Genomic DNA, 22,162 nt, shown 5'->3' on the forward strand with positions numbered 1-22,162 from the left:
AACAGTGGACAAACATGCAGGCCTGGGGAAAAGGCTGGGTCTGGCTCTGTGTTCCAGAAGGATCTGGGCCGCGCCTCACTGGCAAGAGAAGCTGTTGGATTTTGGATGTGGGGACGGAAGCCGAGACCAGGTCCCACCTGCGGGGGCCCTGAGGTGTGCCACCAGCGTCGGGATTCCCAGTATGGCCTGGGCTGGGGGATGGCAGCCAGGAGGTACTCCAGGAATGCTCGGGGCTGGGAGACCCACAGGGAGCGTGTGCTGGTGACCAGAAGCAGGCCTCCCGCCACCCCTCCCCCCGTGCCACCTCCCTCTGCAGACCCGACCTACACGGCCATCACCCGCCACTTCTGCCACAGGGCTGCCAGCACGGCGGCCAACGCCTGTCCCCACCTGCTCCTGTCCCTTCCCGGGCTGGTGGCAGACGCCACCTTCCCAGCACGCCTGCCCGAGGTGCCTGTGAACCTGGGAGTGTGCTCCTATTCACAACAAAAACGGTCAAAAGAGGCGTCATCTGAAATGAATCAGAGAACGGAAACCCCCATCATCGTGGGAGCCGCGAGCGGACGCTAGGCCTTGCTAACTCCTGCTGCTGAGAAGCCTCGCTGCCCCTCCCGCTTGCTGAGAAGCCTCGCTGCCCGTCGCTGACCCCCTCTCTCCAGCCAGTGCCTCCTTGGGCTCTGGGCCTCCAGCCTCCAGACTCCAAGGCCACAAGGCGTCTGTGCGGGGGACGCAGCCCTCTGCTGGCCTGCAGCATGGGGACACCGGGGCGGGGCATCCCCAGGAGCCCGTCCAGCTGGCCCCCAGCACCCCCCAGATGCTCCCCGCCCTGGGCTCAGGGTGGGAGCGATGGAGAAAGGCCCCCCCAGCATCCCCTTCTTCTCCCTCCGCCGGAGAGCCCCTGAGTCCTGCCTTCGGAACGCACTCTCCACCTGTGTGTCCCACTGGTGACGTCCTTGAGCTTCTGGGACGCAGACCACCTGCTCTGTATACCGGCCATGCCGCACCGTCTGCCGCCTTCGCAAGGGCACCGCATACATGCAGTTGGGAGACTGGGCTAGGAATCGGGGGTCCCTTTCCTCCCGGTTCGCACACGTGTGTGCCACCAGGAACCATTAGGAGACCACAGCCGGTTCTCCCCGGAGGAGGGGCTCAAAGCTGCGCCGCAGGAAGCAGAGGCGAGACCTCTGTCCCCGCCCAGACGTGGGAGCCTGGAGGAGAGGTCCTCATGCCCCCACCAGCTCCTCCTTCTGGTCATCGTGTGACAACAGCCAGACCCCAGATGGGTCCACGGCAAGCCCCCAGAAGCTGGGCTTTGTCCTGGCAGGTTCCTGGGGAGGGAGCGTGTATGAACCCCACTTCCACACATGGGCAACACAGCCACAGGCTGTTCCCAAGCGGACCCCGGCTCCTCCAGCATCTCTTAGAGGCTCTAGGTCGTCCCAGACTAGGCGCCCCAGCACTCACTGGGGAAGTGGGTTTCGCGAGGGCTCCCCTGCACCCAGAGCTCCTCACACTGCCTGGCCCATCCCTTCCTGAGGAAACTGCGAGCCGCTGGGCCCCGGTGTCCTCTGGCTGGTGACCAGCCCTGCGCTTCCTCCCCCCCCCCCCCCCGTGACCCTACTGTGAACCACGAGTGTAGGAAAGAGTAAGCCTCTCCCAGGTTTTCCCGGTCTACCGTGGTCTGCTGCTCTGCGTCCAAAGTGAGACGGGCACGATGGTGGAGACCAAGATTCAGGTCACTGAGCTCACTGAGCCACGTACACAGAGCCTAGAGAAAGTTCAAGAAAGAAAAGGATGGGGGCGCCTGGGTGGCCCAGTTGGTTAAGCGGCTGCCTTCGGCTCAGGTCATGATCCCAGCATCTTGGGATCGAGCCCCACATTGGGCTCCTTGCTCTGCGGGGAGCCTGCTCCTCCCTCCGCCTCTGCCTGCCTCTCTGCCTGCTTGTGCTCTCTCTGTCTCTCTGACAAATAAATAAATAAAATCTTAAAAAAAAAAAAAAGGAAAGGAAAGGTTGTCCCTGAAAAAAGGTCATCCAAGACTCGGTCCCCGCCCTTGACTTTACAAGCTCAGGTGTCTGTTTGGGATTTGCTAGAGGTACTTCCCATCCAGGCTGCAGGGGGGCGCGTGTAGGTGACCTCACGAGCAGGGTGGAGTGATGGCGATGACGCTTGCCGGCGGACTAGAAGCCGGCTCAACCGCTCTAAGGGAAGACGATGACCGATCCTGTCACCGGGAAGGGGGTCAGAGCTGCCCCGTGGACGTGGACTGCGACTTGGACGAAGGTGTAGAAGGCAGATTCTCTGATCGGCGCACCCCGCGGGGTCCGGCGCGGTGCCCAGCAGGTGGGATGGTGCAGTCGGACCCTGGAGACTCGCCTGCTGGCAGCTGAGCCCGGGCAGGAAGCGCACAGGCTCTGAGCGGGTCAAACCCCGATGCACCCCGACCCCGGTCATCTGCAGAGACTTGCTTGGCTCCAATTATCCCTCAAGTGACGCTCTCGCTCGCGACCTCAGCGGGTGGGGGCGGGGACGGGTCGTCTCGGACCTGGTCAGTGGTCAGTAGTGGGAAGTGGAGGCCGTGCCCCCAGACTCGGGTCCCTCAGCCGCATTCGCAAAGGGAACCTTGACATCTGACAGTTTCCCAAATGCCCAGGCAGGCCCAAGTGCAGAAGGCTGGCCGGGGACAACGAGCCAGGGGAGTGGCCTGCGGGCCGGGGGCACAGACGGGGCTCAGAGGGGCAGGGCTCGGGGCTGGGCCGGCACCTGCCCGGGCTGGGAGGGGCAGGGACAAGGTGTGGGCCTCCGCGTGGGTGCACTTCCAGAGCTGGCCACCGGCAGAGTGGGGTGTGGGGCGGGCCGCGTCCAGGTCAGACACCTGGTCACCGTCACCACCCCTGGGACATGAGACTTCCAAACAGCAGGGTCAGCGGGCAATTTCGGGCTGAGGCGTTGATGAGGAGGCCAGCCGGGAGCTGGGCCGTGCCTGACCCCCGTGCAGTGTGAGGGGTGGATGAGCTCCTTCTGGTAGAACGCTGAGATCAGTGCGGCCCCAGAGCAGACACCCCGGGGGAGCCTCCCCGCTCCTCCTCCAGCCCCCATGGCGCTCTGCAGAAGGGGCCCAAGTGGGGCACTCACAGGGGGCAGTCGTCCTCTGGGGGGAGCCCGCGTCTGGAGCCCATCCCCCATGGCCTAGAGGGGGTGAGATGGGGGACCAGCTGTCCTGCCCGTTGTCAGCCCTCCCTTGGATATCGCCGGGGATGGTGGCCATCCCATCAGGGGCACCCCTGGCTGGTGGAGGTCTGCAGAGTTCCTGAGCCCAACTCCAACCTCGGGCCCCTGGGGACTGAGCTGCATGTCCTTACTCGCTGGCATTTACCTGGGGGGTGGGTGTTCATCTGCCTTCGGCTTCCTTAGTAGCCCCCACGTCACGGCCAAACTGGGTGCATTTGCCAAACGTGGATCTTCTGGGTTGTGTGAATGCACACGCACTCTGGAGAGAAAGCTTCTAGAACTCCGGAGCCCCGGGCGCCCTTGGGGTTCGTCTGGAGCCGGGGCTCCCAAGAGACCTCTTTAAGAAATGGTTAAGACCGTAGACCTTCGCCCCCACAAATCTGCCCCCCACAGTTTTCTTAGAATCTCAGGGCTTCACGGCATCCCCTGCCTGGCCCCTTCGGCCTCCCACGAAGACCCTCGGTGCAGCCCCGCAGGTTGTAGATGGGGAGCGGACGCCCAAGGGGACGGGGCGGGCCAGGCTCACACAGGGTGTGGCGGACCAGCCGGCACATTTCTCACCATGCCTGTAACCCCTGCATCAGAGAGGCGAGGCGGCACCCTAGCGGGAAGGCGGGGGCCCCTGCAAACAGCCTCACCTTTGCCCACACCTTGGGAGCCTGGGGCGGGGAGGGGCGGGAGGGGGGGGCGCGGGGGTCGGGGGGGGGGGCGGGGTCGGTTCTCCTGAACAGCTGCCATAGCCGCTCCTCACCACTAGGTGGCACTTGCGCCATGTGTTTCTGGCGTTACCTCCAAACCCCCTCCAGACTAGGGGCGATCCAACGCCCTGCCCCTCCTAATGACAGAGGGGAAACTGAGGCCAAGAGACAGCGTCAGGCTCCGTGAGTTTCCCCGCGTTATCGTCCTCCAGTGTGACAGTCCCCCTTCCGATCCCAAAGCCATCTAATTTAAACCAGAGTGTGTTTCCTCCCTGGAACACGGGTTCCATGGCTGCTCCTTGGGGACGGGGCGGGGGACAGTCTGCGCCACCCCTGTAGAGTGGGTGATCACGGCGTGGGGCTCCGGGGTGAAAGGCGGTTGGAGAACCCCTGTCTTGATGGGCTCCAAGGGTGTCTCTGGCCCAGGAACTCCACGACGCCCCTCCAGGAACATGTGGACGTTTCCAGACGGGCAAAGGCCCGTGCCCTCTGGCCGCCTGCAGAAATTCTGGGGAGGTGCCCAGCCATGGGGGCAGGCCTCCTAACTCAGGAGAGCGCTCACCCAACAGACCGGCTACACAAGCTACCTGAGGACCTGCCCCGAACCGCCTTGTTAGCTGAGCACCCACCCCACGTCTGCCTTGTTACCCGAACACCTGCTTTGATGAAATGCTTGCTGAGTACCTGCTTTGACACTGCTTGCCGAGCACCTGCTTTGATGCTGTGTTTGCCAAGCACTTGCTTTGATGCTGTGCTTGCCGAGCACCTGCTTTGATGCTGTGTTTGCCAAGCACTTGCCTTGATGCTGTGTTTGCCAAGCACTTGCCTTGATGCTGTGCTTGCCGAGCACCTGCTTTGATGCTGTGCTTGCTGAGCACCTGCTGTGATGCTGAGTTTGCCGAGCACTTGCTTTGATGCTGTGTTTGCCGAGCACTTGCTTTGATGCTGTGTTTGCTGAACATAATTTCACGTCTACTATTTGATGAACTTCTCCCAGCATTCAGCACTGTGTGCAAGGATTATCTTCTCATTTTACAGAAGAGGAAACAGAGCCCCAAACCATGTGTAAGAGAGAAAAATGAGCCAGATATTCTCAGGGATGAAATTATCCCAGACTCCCAGTCTCTTCACAAGAAACTTAGAAATGGAAGGCGGAAATGCAGGTGCCCCCACCCCCACCCCCAGGCTCACCTGGTGGCCCCTTCACTGCCCCTGCTACGTGGGGACAGCTCTCCATCTCCTACACACAGTCCTTCCCTCTCTGGCTGCCCCCAGCCTGCCTCTTCCTGACACCAGCTGGCCTGCAGCTCGTGGATCCCAGAAGTCTGGAGCCTGGATCTGGCAGAAGACAGGCAAGCCCCTCCCCACCTCTCCACGCACAGGTCTGCACCAGCCTGAAGGCTCCACGCGGTCACATTGAAAGCCTTGGGAAGAGACTCAGCTTAAACAAAAGTCAGGTGTTGAATCTCAGCAAACGAGTACGCAGCCTTTTCCAGAAAGCAAGGGGAGAAGAGAGAAATCACAGAGACGCTCCTGGAAAGAAAGGGCTGGGGGCTGTGGCTGGGGAGCACACAGCGCAGATGCTCTGAGCACAGGAACTGTCACTGCTTCCTCGAGGGGCTCTCTTGCCCTAGACTCTCCCATCTCCAAGCATCTGCTCAGGGCCAGGCCCCGCGCCACGTGCTGCTAGCGAGACCCACGAGAGACACTTCTCCCGCTCGGGGAGGGTGGAACCCCATAAACACAGCCCCCGTGAGGGGCACGGACAGCGGCGCCTCAGCGGTCCCGGGGGAGCCCAGAGCAGACGGCATTTCCCTCCACGGGGAGTCAGCGAGGCTCTCCAAAGAGGGGATGTTGGCCCAGAATCCGTTCTCGTGGGACCTGATGTTCACACGCGCTGTGTGTGCTCCTGGCAGGGGGAAGTTCGAAGCCTCTCTAGGTAAGAGAATAGGAAGCTAGAATTGAGGACAAAAATCTAACATTGATTCAGAATGAGAAAAGTCATCACAACAATTACAGCATTTCAAAGCTAGAAAACATTACCAGCTTCGTGAAAATCACAAAGGGAACATAATATTTCTATTAATAGAACACAACTTACACCTAAAAGGCTTTTCTATTTTTCGAATGCCCAGTCCTCGATGGTCCCTGCCTATGACAAGGAGTCGGGGGCAATGTAATTTTTCTGGTTAAGAGAATATAGATAAACCAGTCTTCCACTCAGCATGAAGGGTCAGAAAAAAGACTTGTTGTGATAATGTCACATCCTATTACTTCCAAAAACAAGTAAATTTTTACGATTGCTACCAATTTGGGAAAACCTCTGTCAGGGACCTTTCCTAGGCGAACTATAAGATTTCAATGTGTTTCAAAGTGCTTTTTGCAAGGATTTGTCCTCAATGCTCCTTAAACTGAAGACACACACTGATGCTGTCTTTGTCAATCTCGCATTTATTCCGAATTAACAGGAGACTTCCATCGTTTCCAAACAGGCTCGCTCACACGCGTGTTCCTCCTCCTTCACCGAATGACCAAAGCATCCAAGAACCAACTCGTGGAAGGCGTCGCCCTTCTTCGCAAGGACCGGTGTAATTCACCCTCCTCCACAGCCGAGGTCCTGTCCGTTTTGCTGCCCATCTTTAAAGCTTTTGTTCTCTCTTCCATTCATTTTCATTTGACTCTCCTCTTGTGCTTTCATTAGTAAACCGAAAGGCAGCAGAAGAAAGACACTTCCGTATGTGTGCAAATCAGCAGCCTGTGATTTCTCATTTGTTTGCAGAAACTTTCCAAAATGTCTCTCTGGCTGCCGTTAAAATGGTGTACTTGAGCCTCAATAACTTTCTAAATGAACTTTCAGATTTTGTATATCTGTGTTTGAGCTCCTCCTCCAACCCAGAATGGAGGTGTACAGTCCTTAAAACACTGTGAGACCACACTGCAAGGCGTGGTCCGTGCCTTCTGGGGCTCCAGCCACGGTGGACATGCGCTGGGGACACCTGTTGTCCTGCCAGCGAGGTTCGCTGTCTGACGCAGTTCAGGCTTCCGGAGCTGGCTCCACTGGCGGGGGTGGGGACATCTGGAATGTCCCTGCTGCCCCTCACTCTTCTGACCCTCGGTGCAGGGCCAGGGGTCCTACTGCAGTAGGAAAGTGTCAGGTGCGTCTCCAATGCCACGGACATGAGAGCCCATGTGACCAAAAGGCATCAGAGCAGGAAGAGCCACAGGGCTCGGCCAAGTGCAGACAAAATATCTTACTTTGGCAATTTCTAAAAAAATTCATTGTCATATAAACACATTGCTAGGGTCCCTTGCGGGGTTGGGGGTGCTCAGAAGGGGCTGTGCAGGAGAGGCCCTCAGGCTGACGTCCTTTCGCTTCCTGTAAGTCAACCTCAGAGGATGAGAAGGGGTCGTCAGACAGAAAGGGAAGAGAATTCCAGGCAAAGGCAGCAGCACGAGCAAAAGCAAGGTAGCCAATCATTCAAAAATGCACAATCCAGAATAAACCCAGTACCGCTTGGGAGACAGCAGGCTGCTGAGAGAGACACAGGTCAGATCACAAAAGGCCTAGGCTCCTGCCTGAGGAGGTTAGACCATGCCTGGCTCAGGTGGCCAGCACGGCAACCCCATGTTATACACACTTCCCTTCCACCCTGAAGGGGCTTTTCCCATGTTTTCTTTCCTTTGTAACTAAGGACGTTTTTTAAGCATGGGAGCAGGTCCTGAAGATACCTGCCCTTTGAGAGCAGGACAGAGTAGAAGTATGCGGAGGGCAGCGCTCTCTCTGAAGACACAGCGAGCGTCCCCCACTTGACAGCACCTTTCCCCAGAGTGAGGCAGGCAGACAGGAAGCCGAGAGTACGTTTGCTACACCGAGCAGTGCCCAGTCCCCCGGGGCACGTGTGGTCCACTGGCCACTGACCCCCAGCCTCTGGCTCATCTTGATTCAGACCTCACCCCTGCGAGGCTGCACACCGTTACCATAGGCCTGGGCCCCCCCAGAGGCCCAAAGGACTCTAAGAAACAGGGCAACAAGGCCCATCTGCCACGAGTCTGGCCCCCGGGACCACGAGCCGCCGGGCCCCCTGCCATCACGGTCCTAGCCATTGTCACAGGACGCCCTGTCTGGGAAGCCGTGTTGGAGGCAGTCTGAGCCCGACCCCCCAGGGGGCCACTGTCCTCCCCCACCCCCACTGAGGCCCTTGACCTCGCATACAGCACAGTCCATCACGTGCCCCGAGCCCTAACCATGTGCCCCTGCCAGAGGCGCTCAGCCCCTAGAAACAGGGGGTGTCACACAGGGGTGTCCTCGGAATCACAGGTGAGTGGTGACCCGTCAAATCATGAGCGGTTCGACCCGAGCCTTCTGGATTCTGTGAGGCCCTGCTCAGAGCAGCGGAGTTGGTGTCCGGCGGGTCCCCTCTGCGGCCCCCAGCCTGAGAGACACCCTGTCCCGGCAGCTGCACCAGGAAGGGTACGGGGAGGGCGGTTCCCCTGGGAAGTGCACACCCACTGCTCTGCTGCTCTCTGCACGCAACCCAGCTGTCCCAGTACGCCGTTCCAGAAGCTTCCATCGCCCACCCTGACAGGTACTGGAGAAGGGGCACGGTGACCGTCCTGGTCACTGATGACTGACTTCCGGGCACGTCTCCAGCTGGCGGGTCTGTCTGGGGAACGGATGGGTCAGACTGCCATGTCCTGTGTAAGGTCCCAGTTGCCCTGGTTTCGGGGGCATGGGATCCACCCCAAGTCAGGGGTCTCTCCCCCTGCGGCGTCCGCAAGGAGGCCCCAGAGTCTCACGCGGCAGGTCCGGGACGCCCCAAAACAGCTTCATCTAGAGGTCATCGCTCTGCGGCTCTTGACCAGCACCTGCCTTCCCGTGTCCTCAGCCCCCAGGCCCCGCGCCGGCAGAAGGCCGCCCCCTCTCAGGGCTCCAGAATGTGACCTCGGTCACCCGCCCATGTGCACCCGACCCAGCAGCCTTCTGGGCGGGCCTTTCTGGGCCCTCCCCAGGTTTGCCCCCTGCGAGCTATGAGTCTTAGGGAATCTCTCCGGGCCTCCGTGTCCTCACTAGAGCAATGGGGTTACCCCAGGGTTATAGCAAGACTGAGTCAGGGGTCTGTAGAGCACCGGCACCAACGGGATGGGGTGTCCAGACCAACATTCCAACAGATCCTGAGAACCAGGAGCTGCAGCAAACCTCCATCTGCCATGGGACGGTTCCTGGCTCCCGAGACCCTGCCTCCACTCCCCGCCTCCGTCCACCCGCAGCCAGCGACAGAGACAGCAAGGCCTCCTGCCTCCTCCTGCCTCCTGCCTTCCTTTGTCACCAGACAGCGAACCCCAGGAAGCCCGACAGACATGTGTCCGGGTCATGCTCACTGAGCATGTAAACATGGGGGTCTGCACGGGGGTCCTGGGGCTGCCGTGACCGCGCCCCTCCCACTAGGGAGCTCTGGACAGCAGGAACACACTCTCAGGCTGGAGGCCAGAGGTCTGAGAGCAGGTGTCGAGGGCGTGATCCCTGTGAGGCCTCTGGGGAGACCCCTTCCTTCCCTCTCCAGCTTCCGGTGGCTCTAGCCTGCCCCAACTTGCAGCCCCGTCCCTCCAGACTGTCTCCATCCTCCCGCGGACTTCTCACCGGGGGTCCCTCTGCCTCTCCCCTCCTTGTAAGGGCGTCTCCCTGGGTCAGAAGTCCTCCCTAAATCTAGGGGGTCTCCCCTCGAGATCTTGAACAGAGGACACCGCAAAGCTCCCATTTCCATATCAGATCACACTCCGAGGTTCAGGTAGACATGGGTTTCGGGAGGGTCCCATCCAACCCCTGTGGCACAGCCTTCAAAGCTGACGGCACTGCTCACCGCCCCTCTCCCGGTCACCGAAGCCATCCTGAGCGCAGCGCTCGGCCACGGCACCCTCTGTGAATGCCTGAGGGATGCGGGGAAGGGGGGCATCCTCAGGGAAGAGCAGGCCCCTCTCCCACCTTTCCCTCCCATGGCCAAAGGGCCACACCTGGGGGAGCGTGGCCTGGGTCACAAGGAGTCTGCGGACATCTCTCACAAACGAGCCGAGGCTCTGGCGCGTGTGGCTGCAGGGATGACGTCTGGGCTGTGGGGCAGCAAAGCTGTGAGGGAACCGTCTACAGATGCAGGGAGGCTGGGACCCCGCAGGGGCCACAGAGGCCGGGTCTGCAGGGACACAGCGCTTGAAGAGCCTGGCAAAGGCGTGGCGTCCTCCTCACCAGCCGCCGGGCTCAGCCCCGACTCCCACTGAGCAGCGGGGGGCCCCGCAAGGCCTGAGGCCGCAGATGTGTCCGGAAGCTCCCTGTCGTCTTTCCTGAGCTCCGGGGTCTGCCGGTCACTGGGTGCAGGAGATCTCCCCCGGCACGCTCACGGGGACTGACAGCACTGTCCAGTCCACCCAACCTTCCCTCCACAGCCGCTACCACCCCGGCCACACTGGCCCTCGCCCTCCCCGGAGACCCGGGCTTCTCAGCCTCCACACAGAGAGCACGGCGGGGCCGGGGAGTTCCTCGTCGTGGGCGTCTGTCTGGCAAGCAGTGGGCTGTTTGCCTCCACCGTGAGATGCCAGGAGCACCCACAATCCCACACCTGTGTCATGATAACCAAAAATGTCTCGAGATATGCCCACGTTGCCGGTACCCAAACTGCCATCAGGGAGGCACCCGTAGGCCCCCCGACCCAGCAAAGCAGCACCCGCACCCCCGCTCCCTCCTGGCTACCACGCAGTCCCTCCCACCTGCCCTGTCTGCATTCTCTCTGCCCCCTTCCCCAAATCCAGCCCAAACTCTCTGTGTCGGGGTTCAGGGCATCCCCCTCCGCCCAGACCCTCAGAACAGCCCCCTCAGCATCCCCCCGAGGTCAGTCGGGCTGGCTTCCCTCCGATCTACTGACAAGCAGAACTTCTCAAGGCCTGGCCAGCTCCTCACCCCAGCCAGCTGGAGTTCAAGATGGGCCAGTCCCGTCCGCTAGAGCTTTCTGAGATGATGGCGGTGCTGCACGTGGTCTGCGCCGTCTGGGACGGCGGTCACCAGCCACGTGTGGCCACTGACCGCTTGACATGGGCCCTTGGGACTGAGGAGCTGGATTCTTACTCTCACGGGGAGTTAAGGAACCGTCCAAAACAAGCTCCATATGCGGAACTCAGCTCACACTTTCTTGGACGCCCTCCCAGGCCACCGGGTATCCACGTGGCATTAGAATCTACCGAAATCCTTCAAAAATCCCACCATCCAGGCAGTCAGGATCTCGGGGGTGGCTCCCAGCCTTAGCCCTCTTTCAGCACCGCTTATACCCCACATGCATGTAGGGTCAGGAACGGCATGCTGGGCCCTGCTTACCTCCCCGCCCCCCACACACAACCCTAGCCCCAAACAACTCAGCCCATGCCTGTGGGTCCGAGGCCATCTCACCCTCTGCACCCCGGCCCACGTCCCAGCTCCTGTGCCTGGAAGGCTCTCATCCACAGAAATTCGTGACTGAGGCCTGGCTGGTGGTCTCAGGAAGCCATATATGAGATGAGGGCAAAGAGCAGGTTTGGATGATGGGGAGCCGTCCTGGGCTGGGAAGGGTTGAGTCCCTCAGAAAAGCCTGGTGGAGGCTCCTTGTCTCCAGACAGACCGGGGGGGTGTGTGCTCATGGCAGGGCGAGCTGAGGGACGGCTCATGCGGGGTGGCAGCTTGCAACGCAGGCTCAGGTTCCTGGTAACGTCACGGTGCACCCCACTCCGCCACCCAGCTCCGCACCTGCTCTTCCGACGGGCAGGACACGGGCGACAGCCCCTCCCTCTGCAGGTTGTCGAGGGACGAACACCCGAAAAGCGCTGGGAACAGCACCTTGCCGTGGTTCGCACTCGATCAATGTCACAATTGCGCATCGTGTGATTCATAAAAGCTCCATCGTGGGCAGAGCACAAACCCCGGTGTCTCCCACCTTTGCTACAGCCTCTGATGTGAGCCTCGTCATCTCAGCCCCACTCTACAGATGAGGGCTCTGGGACTTGCCCCGAGGTCACACCGCCAACAGGTGACGTTCCGGAACTGAACTTGGGCAGCTGGGCTCCGGGGTCCCCCTCCCTCCCCACGCATCCCCTGGCTGTAGTCCTCGAGAGCTCAGCCCACCAGGATTTCCCTCCCGTCTTACAGATGGAGAAACAGGTTCAGAGGCGTGCGGGCAGCCGCCCAAGACGGCGCAGAGGGAGACGGGCAGGCCGGGCTCAGCATCAAGGGCCCCCCACGCTGGTCCTCTTCCACGGACAGAGGGCCCCTTGCGTCTTCTCGAAGCCGACGGTTTCGTGAACACAGCTCACCAAACGGACACGTTTCTGACTTGATCGCCCAACTCTGTTGCCACGGTCTCTGGGCTCTTGCCTATTAATGACCGCTATTAATTTCCACTACCGCACAGATCATCGGATTTCTTCTTTTCTACCGGCCCTGGGTCCACGCGGCAGTTCAGAGAGGGGACAGTGGACCCACCACAACAGTGCATCCCAGCACAGTCACCCACCTGCCCAGCTCAGTGTCCAAGGAGCCAGCCCGAGGCCCTGGCCCTAGAAGGGCAGCCAAGCCGGGGTGGACTGGGTGGTTCTCCAGAAAGAGGCTGCTGTCGGCCCCTTGAACACTTAGTGCCCTGGCGTGTGCCAGAGGTCTGGACGGGGGTTAGGGACCTCGCTCCAGTCCCCACTGCCAATGATTTTCTGTCCCCGACTAACACCTGCAGGGTTAGTGAGCTCCTGACATGCCTTGGGATTCAGCACCTGCTCCCGCCGGCTTTGGGGTGGGGGGCGGGCAGGGAAGCCCGCTGCACATGTTTGCGCCTGCACAGAGGGTTCCCCTGGAGGCCAGCCGCACTGCATCAGCACGCCCTGAGAAGCAGGTGCTTTGTTGGGAACCCATGTATGAGCCCAAGGACAGCCCCAGTCTAAGTGCGACTGTCGGGCTCCACTCTCCAGGGGAAATGTGGCCTCCACACCCAGCCCCACACCCTGCCGACCTCCTCGTGGGGCTGGACGAGTGGGTGCTGCAGGTGCTGGCAGGGACGAAGCACATTCCCAGGGCCACATGCCCCGGCTCAGAAGAGCTGAGGGAGGGGCGGGAAGGGACAGTGTTGTTCTGCCTCAGGCCAACCCGGAGTGAAGGGAAAATCCCAACACCAAAGACAGTGCGAGGCCAGTGGCCACTGTGTCCTCGTCCACCCCACGGGGCCCTGGGGGCTCAGGTCAAGGTGGGGCTTGGGGGTGGGCGTGCAAGGCCTTGGCAACCGCAGCCAAAAGGCCAAGGAGGGAAAGTGGGGAGCATCCCAGGACAGAGAGGTCACCTCTCCCCCAGAGTGGTGTCTGGGGATGCAGAGACACCTCCACCTGACTCCAGAAGGGATTGCTGTGACATCCAGCTGGTAGAGGGACTGGGGACACCTGTGGCGCCAGCCAGCTGCCATCCCAGAAGAGCTAGGAAGAACAATGCACCCAATCAAAACGGGGAATCTGAAAGCCAAACCCCAGGCCCATGGGCAGATCCAGGCGGGACCTAGGGCTCCAGGCTCTGAGGTCAGTGTGACCCCAGGAATGACTCAGTCAGGACAGCCAGATGGGGTCCAGTGGTCTCTTGTGCCCAAATGGCTCAGAAATGCAGCCTCCTCCAGGAGCTGGGGGATGGAAAGGGGGCTGCCCTGTCACCTTCCCTCCTGGACACGATGGCCCTCTGCACAAGGACAGAAGGGTCGGCAGGGACGGGCCTGACAGAAGCACCCCCAGCCCCATGGACATGCGTGCACCTGGCGTGGAGGCGGCCAGCTGAGCTCTGGGACCCGGAGAGCAGCAGGAACCCATCCAGGGTCATCCCTCCAGTAAGCAGCAGGCAGAGTCGGCACCAGAGGCCAGACACCTGTGACGCCACGGGATGGAGGACATACCCTCAATCACACCCTCACGCTCCCCCACCGGCCTCACACAGCCTTTCCCCGTCATAGCACTCGTGTCCTATCTTCGGAGCACTGGTGCTACTGCTCAGCACTTGGGGCACCCTGCAGGCTCGATCTCACAGAATGGAGTCCTCTTTCAGTTATGGGAAGGATTTGGAATCCCTCTCCTACAGGTAAGGGAGTGGAGGCTCAGAGAGGTACAGTAACTCACTCAAGGTCACACAGCCAGTTGACAGCAGAGCCGGGATTCGACCCCTTTGCTGAGACACCGCCCCTCCCACCCCCAGAATGAGTCTGTGTCTCCACACACCTTCCCCTGGCAGTGAAAGCCTGTGGGTGTCTGTCCTCTCTGGTCCCAGCCTGGAAGGACACACAGCCAGGACACAGGCTTTCAACCACCCCTTGTAAAACTCGCTGACTTCAGCGGTCAGGTGCAAATGCCCTGATGCCCACCCAAGGGAACCCTGAAAATCCAGGGGGGACAGAACTGTCGCTCCAGACCTTCATCCGGTTCAAATAAACATCCCCGTTCATCCGTCGACAGGGGCACGAGATCAATGAGGTCACAGCATCCCAAGAGTCTCCGTCATACAAGAACACCAACCGCAAGCAGGTTAATCAGACACAAACTGTGAAGTTTTAAAGTGGGAATATAGAGACAGAGGCCCTGTCAGCAGCTGGACCGTACGGAGCCGAGACCCACCTGTGCCCGGGGCGGGGGGGCGGGGGACGGGCCGCCGAGAGCCACGGGGAGTGGCTGTGACTCAGTCTGACCACTGACCCAGTCGGGCCGGGGAAGGCAGGCAGGAAATGTCAGGAGCCCGGCAGGGGAATGTGGCTCATCGATGCGGCATCCGCTCCTGCCTCTGGGGAGCTCCGAGAAGTGCTCTGAACGGAGCTGACAGGTCTGTGCGTCGCCCTCTCTGACCACATCTCCCAGACGGGGCGGCCCCGCCCACAGCCTCTGGGACCCACGCCCCGGTCTACACGGGTCCCTGCGGAAGCAATGGGACACGATACCTTTGCCAGATGATCACGGTCAGTGCCCATCACTGAGCACCAACGCGAGCTGGGCACCATTCAGCAGAGTCCCACTTAACCCCCGCGACACCCCTGCAAGGTGTCTATCGCCGACCCCACTCAGAGACCAGGAACTGAGGCTAGGAAGAGGGAAGGCACCCCCCCGGGTGAAAGTCGCATTCTGCTCCCACGTCCTGCAGTCCGACCTGACACGAGATGGACTTTCCACACCACCCCTTCAAGAAGATGCTTACCTCCCCACTAGACAGATGGGAAGACTGAGGCCCAGAGGAGTCAAAATCCACAATATCCTTTCCTTCCTCCTGAGTCGCAGGGCGGGGGCAGCGCTGAGGAAATTCAGAGAAGGATATAGGTTGCATAACATCCCTCGTTCCCCGCCAGAAGCTACCAGCGCCCACCTTCCCCATTCACGAATCTGGGCGATGAGTGGTGGGAGTCGGGGAAGGATATTTAAAAAAAAAAAAGTGTCTTCAGTCAGGGAATTTCACAGGATAATTATATAGTGAGGACACCAAATTAGCAGAGAGGGGCCTATCAGCCGCAGCAGCCACACGCCACCGCCTGCGTCCCCACGCACACAGCCGCTCACGGCCTCCGGCGGAGCTCGGCCCCTGGAGCCTGGGTACATGCCGCTCTCCCACTCACGGACACACGCCTTCGGGAGGGTCCTCCGAGGCCGGGACCCTCAGGCCCGTGCCCCACGGTTAGGGACCCGGAAACCCCAGAAGAGAAGTTCTCCGTTTGAAGTCACACAACCACAGGCCCCGGTGTGTCCCCCAGCCCCGGCCCCGTGTCTCCTTGAAGCCCAGAGACAGAAATAGACTGGGCTCAGGCATCCAGAGTCCAAAATAAAGGCATGCACAGCGCTGTGCAGTGTTGCCATGGTTATAGATGAGAAGGGCTCTGTTACAGCACAGCAAATTAGCTAATAACGAGAGAGCAGCTCCCAGCAGGGGCACACGCCACATGAGCAAATTGCTTTCCTAATGCGGTGGCCAGCTGGACCGCAGCGGCAGGGCGAGTGCCGGTAGTAAGTGGGGGTGGGGCTGGTAACGGTGGCGCTGGGGAGAGCTGCCACCATGTGCTCTTCCCAGGCTGTCCCCACCCCTCCTGACTCCCTCCAGTGCCAGACAGAGTGTGGAAAATGCAAGGCTCACCGCTGTCAGTCTTGCTCTGCAGGCCGGCAGACAAGGGTAGGTTCTCTCCAGGACCCACAGGGCAGCGGCATCTGGCCCCTCGTGGGATGCATAGTCAGGCCTGGGGAAGTCTGGGGGGAAGCCGAAGACAAGCTTCCCGTGAGATGCGGGGTGACTGGCGGGGGCGGGGGTGTTCACTCCGTGTCCTCAAGCCCGAGTTACCTGGTTCCTGCCCTTGCTGGGGCGGCCCCCCCATCCTCGTCCTGTGCAACACGGCTTCCCAGACCCTCCCAGCAGGAGGGGGAGCGTCTCCCTTTGAGTGCCTTGCTGGGCCATGAGGGTACTGACGTCCATCGTCTCTGACCCAGGAGACTTGTGTCTCCCGGCAGTGTCCGTGAGACAGGCTAAGTACCTCCGAGGAAACTGGGTAAAATCCCATCCCAGATCTAACACAACCAGGCCCGCACCTCAGGACGCACGGCAGCCTCAGCCTGCAACATTTCCCCTTGGCAGTCCACACGGCTCTGTCTCTAACCTCTTCGGATCTGTGTCACCCCGGGTCCTGCAAGCTCCGGAGACGGATTAGCTACGCAAGGGTTTGTCAGGGGAAACGTCTGCATGAAAGGAAATAAGGGTGAGCAGGGGAGGCCGGGGTGACTGAAGTCTGACCCCACAGAAGGAAAGAAGAGACAAGACATCATGGAAATGTTAGAGTTCTGGACAGGCTAAGGAAGTTTTGGCAAAATCCCAGAGCCCAAACTTGCTGACAAGGGATCCCAGTCTCTCAGGAGGGGTCAGAACCCGGCAGGAAGCCGCGTGGGGGAGGCAACTCTCCAAGCAACCGCCTCCCCTCTGGCGCCCTTCCCACTCCCTGCTTTCTGCCTTTTTGACTCTACCCGCCTTTCACTGATTGTATGGTTCCTCGCTTACTTGCCAGTTTTCTATCCTTGCCACCCAAAGGCAAGCTTCATGGTGTGGGTATCTTTTTCCCCCAGAAATGAAGAGCTTTAATCTTCGGACCACCCGGACGACATGTCGTGACAAATTCAATAAGAACCAAGAGGAAGTGAAATAGACAGCACGGGGGGAAGCGGCAAAGAGGGAAGGGAAACCAGAAGGAACCACGCCTGCTGGTGGGGGCGGGGGAAGGACTCCACCGCCCCAGAGACCGTCGTCACAAAGGGACAGGAGCGGTCCAACCAGCTTCAGGTTGTTCAGAAGCCAGAAGGATGCCCGGCGTGGGAATCATCGTCACTGCTGTGTCCTCAGTTGTGGAGTAGTGTCTGGCACTTGCAAACATCGTTAGATGAATGAATGAATGAAGAACGAACGAATGAATGAAATAAGAATGCTTCCCGGTAGGTACTAAAGGGCCACTTCCCGCTTCTTCCCCATGTTATGGACTAAACATCCGTGGCCACCCCAAATCCACAGTCAGAGCCCCCGAACGTGATGGCATGGGCAGATGTGGCCGCTGGGAGGGAAAGGGGTGGGATGGGGTCATGAGGGCAGGGACCCCATGATGGCAACAGCGCCCTTATGCGAAGAGACACGGAGAGCTTCCTTCCTCCTGCACACTGCAGCGGAAAGGCCATGTGAGTGCAGGGCGCCAGGAGCCCGTCCACAAGCCGCGGCCTCGCAGGAAACCGAATCAGCCAGCACCCCGAGCCTGGACGTCCAGCCTCTAGAACTGTGGGAAACAAGTGTTGGTTGTGTAAGCCACGCAGGCCGCGGTATTCTGTTACGCAGCCCAGGATGACAGACACGCAAGCCCATGGCCGCTCACACTGAAGAATGCTCCAGACTGAATGTCGTATTCACTGCAGGTCCGTGTGTCCGTGTTTCCGGCTGCTGCTGATTCACAAGGGGACAGGAATGGCCTGTTTGTGGCTGGCGGTAGCAGGTATATAGGAGGGAGGACAGGGGGACAACACCCTTTGGTCAAACCTCTACTATCCCACCCACTCCGATTCCATCTCAGAAATCCCAGGACACTCTAACCCCCAGGGCCCTGATGACAGGGAAAGCGGGCTGGTCCCGTGGTGAATCAGGCCCTGAGCTCCGGGGCAGTGTTCCCTACCTCGTTGCTATGGCAACAGAAGGCAGCTGCAGGTGCCCCCGGTCCCTGACACCAGGGCTACACTCCCACTGCATCTGAACGCGGCTGTCAGGCTGGGGACGGGAAAAGCAAACACAGAACGGCCCTCTGGAGCCCCAGGGGACTGCAGGTGACCGCCGGCAAACAAGGCTGCTGACTCTCCCTGGGGATGCCGCCCCCCCCGCCCCGGGGTGTGTGCTTGAGCCCGGCGCCGCCCCCTTCTGGTGCTGGGGCAGCTGGGCACACCAGAGCTCCTGTGACTCCTGCACGGGCAAGCACAGGGGTTGGGATTCAAGCCGGACACTTCCTGCAGAACTCAGCACCCGCCACCACCAGAAACTCAGGACTGGAGGCCCAGCGCCCAGACCCAGCACTTGCTCCACGTCCACCTCTAAGTCAAGGGTGGGAGTCAGGCTGTCCTGCACCCCCGTCTGCTGGCCCCTGGGCCGCCCCTCGGGCCCCACTCTGGGCCCAGCCCGGGGCATCTCCGGGACCTCAAGGGTGGTGAGGTCCACCATCCATGAGCACCACTCCCAGACCGCCCGGCACAGCTCCCAGGCTCTGCAGTCACTCTCCGAGCTGGGGCCTTCAATGGGCTCTTCTCCCTCCTGCCCCCTCCCACCCTGTGGCCCCTGTCCCGGGGTTGGGCTGCTTTCTCCTCTCCATTTGGCTCGTCACAGCCGCGTCCCCAACCAGCCCCTGCTGCCTCATGTTCCTCCTGATGGGCTGGGTCATGGTTTGGGCTCAGGGATCCCACCTTGTTCCACAGACAGGACTCCTCCGACTCCCGGCCCCACCCTCCCCCGGCAAGACTCACGACCCATTCCTTAGAGCAGATCAAGAGTGGGGTGGTGGGAGGGGAGATGGAGGGGCACTGCGGCCTGCCCGCACTCTCCTGGCTTCCCCATGTCTGCCCCCACCCCGAACCCTCCCTCCTCTAGGCCCACAGGACAAGCCCACACACGTCAGCACCAGCACACAAATCCTTGCAGAAGCAGCTGCCCCCTGCCAGGCGTGTCCCCGCGGCAGCTCTGCCCGGGCCAGGCCACCTGTCACGCCGGCAGAGGCCGTCCTGGTGTGGTCAGCAGCGGGACTACCTGTGGCCACAAGCAGCAGAAACCCCGCCCAGAACGTGTCACCCACCTGTGATCCCAGCAGGGCCAGGTAGGGCAGTTCTGGGCGTGATCAGCTCAGCGGCTCAGCATTATCATGGGCCCAGGTTCTTCCTGCTCTCGTGGCCATCACGAGCTCGCGGTGAATCCCGTCCTGTCCCCGCTGCAGCCGTCGCGCGCACACCTGCAGGCACACAGCAGCGAGAGGGAGTCCTTACCTGCCGCCCTCGGGAGCCGGAATCCCCGCAGCCTTCCCGCCACATCTCACTGGCCTAAGCCGAGCCCTAAAGGGGCGTGGACATAGGTGATTGGCTGACGAAATGGGGGGTCACGCCCCTGGGGCGGGAGCAGGGCCCAGGGTCTGCAGGTGCGGGAGGGGGCGTGGCTGTGGGCGGTCACCAGCTCTGCCGGGGTGTCTGGGCTTAAAAGCCCCGGAGCAGGTGTGGCCGGTTCCCCTCCACGGACAGGCGAGGGCTAGGGTCGGGGAGCAGGAGACGGGAAGAAAAGGAACGGTGGCCCCAGACACGGAGACGTTACGTTGAACCGAGAAACGGTGAACGCGGAATAATGGCACTGGGGGTGGGAATAAAAAGAGAGGACATGTGCGGGAGAAGTTGTAGCCTTCGACTCGGGGAGCCCTGGTCTCTGCTTGGACGCAGAGGATGTGGGGCGAGGGGGTGAGTCATGGCTGGGAGCGGGCCAGCCAGGGCGCTTGGGGGGCAGGGGGGCATTGGTGTACCTGGTGCTGGATATGCTTATTCTGGATGACTGAGGGCGGGGGGGGGGGGGGGGCATGCATACGGGACCAGAGACGGTCTGCGAGGCCTTTCCCTGCTCATGGGTCTGGTTTGTTCCACACAGCGACCCAGAGAGGCAGGCGTGGTGGGGCTGGTATCGGGGTTCCCCTTTTACAGATGAAGATGCTCGCGCCTCCTGGTATCATGGGCCCCGGGTCCTCAGGGTGACAGAGCCTGGAGCTGGGACAACATCTGGGCCCCAGGACTGGGGGAAGTCAGGCTGGTCTGGCCTGGGATCACCAAACTGATTTCCTGGTCCTCGAACGGTGGCAACTCTGGGTTCTGAAGTCCTCTGCATTGACAGGTCCTGCACTCCCAGGCCTCTCTCGGGGCCCTGCACAAAGCAGACGCCCCATAAGCCTCCAGCCTGACTTCCACTGAGTCAGGGCTCCGCCCTGGCCCCAGGAAATAACCAATTCCCTGAACAAGTAGACAAGGACGCTGGGGCCCCCCAGCCCCAGTGGTGAATCCCATCCCCCCATGTTAAATTCAGCAGGAGCTCCGGATGAAAAGCTGGCATTGCCCCAGCCCGGGAGACCGTTGTCAGGCAGCTGGTCCAAAGCAGCCACCGCACGTGGGGCCCTCTGGCCCCACAGTCAGGGTCAGGCACCTGGCACGGCGGCCTCACAGCTCTGCGTGGGGATGGAGAGGGGGTGGCCAGGCATGAGGGTCACTGTCAGTGTCCTGTGTCTCTTCCCCATCCCCCGGGCAGTGGCATCTGCCAGCCGGGCATCCGCCAGCCGGGCAGGTGAGTCTCATCAGCCCTGGATTCTGGCTCTGACTAAACACAGATGGAGCTGGCCAAGAAGCTGGATGCCAAATTTAGCAGCGGACTCAGGGAAACCGGTGCCCCGGCCCCCACCGCCAGTGCTCGGCAGGCTGGGAAGTCGCTGCGCCATTTCCCCTGCTCCTAGGCCGTCCTCCTGCCCAGGGGCTACAGGCAGGCAGGACCCGTGCCTTAAAGACCCTCCTCTGAAAGCCGTTGCCAGCTGGAGGAAGGAAATGGGGTAGGGGTGACACCTCCTAAGGGGGTCTCAGTTCCCAGAGCGTGACCCGTGCCCCCCTCAGCCACATCAGTGCCCTGACTCTGCAGCCCTCCTGGGCAGAGCCAAGTCCCACCTGCCCCTACGTAGGTGGCCCTGGGCCACCCCACTCCATCTTGGTGGCCTTGGGCCGACCAGTGTCCTGGGGTGGGCAATGATGACCCCTTCCCCTTCATCCAGCCGAGACGGCTTTTCACTCAAGGGTGAGTGCCGTGCATCAGCACAGCTCTTGAATCACAGATTGTGACTGGGCTCCCCAAGCCCTTGGATTGCCTCCCTGAATCCTTGCAAAAACAGTGTGAAGTAGGTACCACCCACTTTAACCCATTTTGCATATTGGAAAACTGAGGCTTGTAGAGGTCAACTCACAGGACAGTGTGTGTTTGCGTCTGCACAATACCAGACCCCTGCTCTGAAAGGCTCTGGGACCTCCCCCCCCCCCCCCCCCGGATCTGAGCCTGGTGCTACCACTGGCCTCCCATGGTCTGTGCAGTAGAGCCTGGGATGAACTCAGACTGTCACTGAGTGACCCTTGCTGGCTATGTGGGCCTGCGCATGTTCATCAGCCTCTCTGAGGCTCAGTTTCCCCATCTGTAGGGGAAGAAGGGCGGCTTGGTGATGTGTCCACTTGGCTAGGCTGCATGACATTTCCCAGGATCCGCTTCCTTGTAGGTCTCCAGTTAGGGTGGGCTGCAGGAGACAGGTCCCAGCTGGGTCTTGCTACCCCCTATTTCCCCTCCTTCCAGCTCTCTCCCCAGCAGCCTGCTCTGTGGGATTCAAGGCCCAGCACCCAATGTAAATAAAGAGCCTTCCAGAGACTTCTTAACCTGCCCCATATTGTGAAGGTTAAAACCTGTAAGATAGATGGATGATTAGACAGATGGATGATAGAGAGACAGACAGAGACAGATGGATGGACGATGGGTAGAAGACTGAACGGATAAATGGGCGGAAGGGTGGGTGGATTGGTAAATTGATAGATTGATGGTGGATGGTAGATGGATGGATGGTGGGTGGTAGATGGATGGATGGATGGATGGTAGGTGGATGGTAGGTGGATGGATGGAT

This window comes from Lontra canadensis, unplaced genomic scaffold (assembly GCF_010015895.1).
Source record: "Lontra canadensis isolate GAN:19392208 unplaced genomic scaffold, GSC_riverotter_1.0 scaffold94, whole genome shotgun sequence".
Taxonomy (NCBI): Eukaryota; Metazoa; Chordata; class Mammalia; order Carnivora; family Mustelidae; genus Lontra; species Lontra canadensis.